General features: G+C 45.5%; 1 protein-coding gene across 7 annotated transcripts in view; it reads left to right on the top strand.

Annotated features, from left to right (window-relative positions):
• The first annotated feature begins 414 nt into the window (after positions 1-414).
• Positions 415-6,000, top strand: part of INO80D (INO80 complex subunit D) — a 57,843-nt gene continuing 52,257 nt past the window's right edge. For 2 of the 7 annotated variants that reach the window (XM_049887945.1, XM_049887943.1), the window contains exon 1: positions 1,117-1,348. The gene's annotated coding sequence lies outside the window, so the exon portion shown is untranslated. The other 5 variants (XM_049887947.1, XM_049887941.1, XM_049887948.1 and 2 more) reach the window with 5 other exon arrangements.

Genomic DNA, 6,000 nt, shown 5'->3' with positions numbered 1-6,000 from the left:
AAATAAATAGACAAAGATAAACTGACCATGAAGTCTGTCGAAGCACAAATTTATAACTGGCCACCAGACACAGAACTTACCTGTAACGGAGAAAAATCATTATTCGCCTGAGAAAAAATTAAAATACCACTGTCATTCACATGGGAAGAAAAGTAAATAGAAAACAATAATCATGGAAAAACCTGTGTCCTGTAAAGATTTCTTTCCATCAGAAGATGCAGAAATATTTTTCTCCCAGTGAAAACGTTTCTCAATCACCCCAAGTTTCTTCTCTGCTTTCTCCCCCAAGGCGCCGGTGTAGACGGCCAGTATGGACTTTTTTCCAGAGATGAGAAGTAGAAATTTGCACTTTATCGGGAGCGGGTGCACTTTTCCCCCTAGCCCCCCTTCCCACTGCCTCCAAGATGGTAGGAAAGTTGTCGTTTCGGAGGGCAGAGGAGCCGCTCTCTGGTGTTATGTCCTCTCAGTGCCTGTAGTGGTGCTGTAGGAGGCTGCTGCCTCTTCTTGTGCAGCCCCGGCAGCCCTGCCTTCTTGGCTGGAGAGTATATTCAGGGATTTCCCCTTAATAATCACCGACCCTGGGAGCACTTTTTAGTTTCCAAAATAAAAATATGATCCTCACCCCTCTTGCTTGACAGGGAAAGGCTCTCGCCGGAGCCCAGGGGGGAGCAGTAGCAGCGGCAGCCGAGGTTCCTAGTCCATTGCCAGCGCCTCTCACTCTAATCTGTCAGCCCAGCCGAGGGAAAAGGGGGGAAGGAGAAAAAAAAAAAAAGCAGCTGAAAGGTAAGCAGAGGCGGCCCCAGGCCCGGCCCACATCCCCGGGCTCCCGTAGGGCGGCGGGCTGGGCCGCGCAGGCAGGGCGGGCGGCGAGCGTGCTTACGTGAGGCCGGGGACTTGCCGGCCCGCGCCAGGCCCCGGGCGGAAAATGAAAGGGTAAGAGGGGCTGACGCTGGGGCGACGGGGGCTGGGGACCCGGGGGTCTTGGGGGCGCCCGCCGGCGGCAACGGCGGACGGGCGGGGGTCCAGCCGGGACCGGAACAGGGCGAGCGGCGCGGCCTGCGCGGGCCAGGGTGGGGGTGTGGGCGTGAGGGGGGGCGTCGGCTAGGCCTCGGGCCGTCGGGCTCCACAGCGACCGCGCCCTCCCTCGCACCCTAGACCTCCCCGCGACCCCTTGACTCCCCCGGGGTCTTCGGGCGGGATGGCAGCGCGGCCGGGCCGGATCCCGCGCCAGCCTGGAGACAGTCCCATGGGGCGACAGGGCCGGACTGCCAGGAAAGGGGTGTCAGGGCCTAAGAGTCGGGAATGGACGCACACCCCCGGGTCTTTTGCCAACGCCCCCCGGATTCCGGTAATAGTTGAATTTATTTATCCCCCTCCTCCGCGCTTGGGGCAGCCAGGCCGGGGCGGGGCGGCCGGCCTGGCGGGCGTGGGGTGGGGTAGAGGGCGGTGAGGAGTCAGGTGCAGCCGCGGCCCGGAAAGTTTCCTTTTAGGCCCGAATTGGGGGCTGCACTCCTTTCGGGTATCCCTGGTCCCAGCGCCCGGGACCCCGGAGCCCGTAGGGGGAGAGCACTTGGCTGTTTTGAAACTCTTTGCCAATTCCCGTCCATTGAAGGTACTCGCGCTCCCGCACCCCTCGCTCGCGCCCCACCCCACTCCCTGGCGAGCCCCTTCAGGGCTGCAAACTCCAGCCATTCCCTAGGAGCCCCCCAGGCCGGGGAGGGAGCCTTTTCTTCCAGTTTGGAAAAGTTTTGAAGGGATTTTTCTTGGCTATATTACTTAGTGACTGTGCTTTTTGGGGGCGGGAAGGGGTGGAAGTAAATTCAGATGGTGTTTCTACCGGGCAGTCATTCCTAATCGCTACTTTAGCCCTTACTTCAGAAACCGGGGTGTTATTTTCAGAGTTAGTACCCTATCTCCTTTCATCCCGGACTCCTTAGGGTCTAAAATCCCCCTTTCTGGACAGCACCGGCAGCGGGAGAGATTTAGGGAGCAGTGTGGATACTGTCAATGAGAAGGGGGCAGGACCAGGCAGGATTTCGGGAGCAGCCCCCAGATGTAGGAGTTTCCCCTCCAAGTTGGTCACTGTCGGGTCAAACAGACACGTGAACAGAACCCTCGGGGGAGACCCTGGTTGTCAGAAGGGTTGGAAGCATTAAAATTAGGAGCAGGGCAGATCCTGAAACAAGGTCTAAAGTTTAAGGAGCAGTAGTTTGTTTTCATAATAACTATTTGGATTTGTGTGATTGATATTATTATATTTGACCTTAGAAAACTAGGGATTTTAAGGAAACCTTCTTATTGCCACAACTCAGAAGGGTCTGCGGAAGATTCCTTGGTGGAACTGAACATACCTGACACTGTGGTTTTGGTATGAGGCTTTTTTTTTCTATGTCAAATGGACTTAATTTTGGCTATATTTTAGTGCCTACCACGAGCTCTAAAAGTTTTTTTTTTTTTTTTAATGTTGTAAGCCTAGATTTCCAAATCTAGATTTCCTGCTTTTCACGGGTGGGATGTTTCCTGTTAGCTACACTTACCTCGTTTTGAGATTGTTCTTTAGTATTGAAGTGGAAATGTTAATGTACCCTGCCACCCCCAAGTGTGGGCATGTTTTGAGGGGTTATCTTTCCTCTTCTATTTGTTCCCTTTTTTCCCCCTCTTTCTGGTGGACTTAGGGCAGTATGTTTTCCTCTTATGTGTCCTGCTTGGTAGGATGCTGGAGTTTGCTGGCAGAATATTCCACATTCTGACAACTCAGTCCCCATACCACTATTATACAGTGAAAGCTGGCACTTGCGGAGCGGTGGGTAACCCATGACTTGGTCAGTTCTCACTTCTGTGAGACCCCTTAGTGATTCTAAGTGTCTCTTTCTTTCCTTTTGTGGCCTAAAATCACACTTCTGATTCTCTGCAGTGATAGATGCCTAGCCATTTAGTATTTTACTTAAGAAAATCTTGAGATTGTATGGATTTGATGTCTAAATGCAAATTACATGTAATGGTTAACTTTATTGATTAATTAGAATGCATATTAACTTGGACATCTTCATATAAATGTGTACCACAAGTTCTTGTGTCTATTATAGTTTGTCCATATTTTTAAAGCATTTTGAATGGAAAAAATCATTGAGTCTCCTTTCTTAGAACATTTTAAGATTTAAAAAAACAACCTTTTTCCTCATAATTTGTTATTAAGATACATTGTGTCCATTTCATATTCCTAAACTTTCAAAGGCTGTGTATGTACAAATCCCAAAAGTTTTATACTTTTTTTCACCCTGTCCCAAATATATATTAATTAACTGATCTAATCACTTCATTTTTTTTTTTAATCACTTCATAAGGAGCCCTTGTGTCCCAGTGGTTAAGAGCTAGGCTGCTAACTGAAAGATCGGAGGTTTGAACCCACCAGCTGCTCTGCTAGAGAAAGATGTGGCAGTCTGCTTCTGTAAAGATATACGGCCTTAGAAACCCTATAGGGCAGTTTTACCCGGTCCTACAGGATCTCTCTGAGTTGGAATCAACTCAACGGCTATAGGTTTGGGTTGTTTTGGGATTAATCACCTCAAGGGCTACTTTGTTCCTGAAGGAGTGGAGGAGGGTTTAATGTTTTTAAAACTTAGAGTCTGTTTGAAACAAATAGAAGACTTTTAGGGCAAATATTGAATTAAGTTTAAATTTCTAAGGGAATATACTTTTGCACTTCTAAATGTTTTGTCTCAAAAGTATATGTTTATTTTAATTTGTAAGTCCGAAATAACCAAATTTTCTTTCTTCTGAAAGATTGTATATTTGTACACCATATCCCAACTATAGAAATCCGGATGATGTGGTGGTTAAGACCTACGGCGGCTAATCAAGAGGCAGTTCGAATTTACCAGGTGCTCCTTGGAAACTGTATGGGGCAGTTCTACTCTGTCTTATAGGGGTCGCTATGAGTCCTCGACAGCAACGGGTTTGGATTTGGTTTTATCCCAACTATTTTTCTCAATGAATCATGTTGCTAGTATTTTTGCATAAATGAAAATTTTAGTTTAAGTAGATTTAAAAATTTATAAGTCAGAGCATCCAAAATGTCCTTTCAAAAAAATTCTGATCCGTTCATTCTTATCTGAGGTGTTCCCCCAGGGTTAGCAATTCTAACCATGCAGGTTTGGAACAGTAATTATGGATGAGAGGTCATTTATAGCCAAATACAGTGAGAGAACAATATTCTCAGTTATGAAACACCCTCTCCCTCCATGTACACACACACCTAGTAACTTGTAAACAGTAGGCGAATAGGTGAGACTGGGTTGGAGGCAGCAAATTGTGCCCCCCCAAAATAAACTCCACTATGGAGTCATATCTTAAGTCTATTTAACTTATGCTAATGAAACTCTGTGCTTGGCAAAATAAACAGCCAGTAGAGTCCCCTTCCCCATTCCAGCAGGTACAAGTTTGTCCCCAGGCCCTGAATGTAATGAGTGATTTAGAGAATGCTCCTGGCTATCTTGAGACACTTGTGGAGATACTTTTGACTAAGGGTTAAGCCTTCCTCTTTTTCTTCCTTGCATTTGAGATTATAGACTAACTGAAAATTGGTTCTGATTCTTCCCCTGAATGTGATTTGTTTTTTGAGAGCTTTTTGGTTAATTTTATTTGTAGTGTGATATCCTGTAGCTGGACACATTTGGACGGGGCTTTGAGTTCTGATCCCAGCTCTTCCCCTGGGAAGGTTACTAATTTTTTTTTTTTTAATCTGTAACATGGAAATAAAATTTGTTGATGTAAATATTAAAATGAGATAGCCCTCGTATTTGGCCAATAAAACCCTGTTGCCCTTGAGTTGATTCTGACTCATAGCTACCCTATAGGACAGAGTATAACTGCCCCATAGCGTTTCCAAGGACTGCCTGGTGGATTCCAACTGCTGACCTCTTGGTTAGCCATCGCTCTTAACCACCAAGCCACCAGGGTTTCCATTTGGCCAATAGTAGGTGCTTATTAAACGTTAATTCCCCCTAGTCCACTTTACCTTTTTATTGTTGTTAGGTGCCTTCCAGTTGTTTTTGACTCATAGAGGCTCCACAGAGATTTTTTGGAAGTAGATTGCCAGGTCCTTCTCCCACGGAGCTGCTTGGGTGGGTTTGAGCCACCAACCTTTTGGTTAGCAGCCAAATGCTTAACCATATGTACCACCAGGGCACCTTACCTTTCTAATTCCAAAAAAAAAACCCCGTTGCTGTCAAGTCCATTCTGACTCATAGCAACCCTATAGGACAGACTAGAACTGCCCCATAGGGTTTCCAAGGAGCGCCTAATGGATTCAAACCGCCCACCTTTTGGTTAACAGCCATAGCTCTTTACTACATCACCAGGGTTTCTAATTAGCACCATCTAAGTACCGTTTCCCTTATTCATTTGCCTTTTTTTCTGAATAAAAACAATACTGTTCATACTGTGCTAGGATAATAAACCTACTCATCCCATTATCAGGAGATGACCATGTTATCATTTTGGTGTGTTTTCCTTCTTTTTTGTGCTGGTGTATGTACATACAGGATAAACATGAATTTAGGATCTCTGTGTAACTACAGTTGTATTGGTTAAAAACTTCAGCTCTGGAGGCAAACTTGAATCCTAGCTATTAACCTTGGACAAATTACATAACCTCATTAAGTCTCAATATCTTCATCTGTGAAAGGAGGTGATAATGGTACCTACTTCATAGAGTTGCTATGAAGATTGTATAAATGAGAATTGCACATAAAGCCTTTATGCCTGGTTCATAACCTTCATGTATTTTCTTCTATAAAGATGTTTCATATTCTTGATGTGAAGTTTCAATGAGTTCTTGATTTCAGTATATATTAATACTGCAGATAGGTATTTGAGTAGATAAACTATTATAATTACCTTCATGGGGGCAAATATTTTGTCCCAGTAAAGATTTAGCAGTATATTCGTGGAGTTATAGACATAGACATTAGCCTAGCCTCTGCTGTTGAATTCTGAGTT

This window comes from Elephas maximus, chromosome 6 (assembly GCF_024166365.1).
Source record: "Elephas maximus indicus isolate mEleMax1 chromosome 6, mEleMax1 primary haplotype, whole genome shotgun sequence".
Taxonomy (NCBI): domain Eukaryota; kingdom Metazoa; phylum Chordata; class Mammalia; order Proboscidea; family Elephantidae; genus Elephas; species Elephas maximus.
Note: the sequence above shows the minus strand (reverse complement) of the source record. Positions and strands in the feature narration are given on the sequence as shown.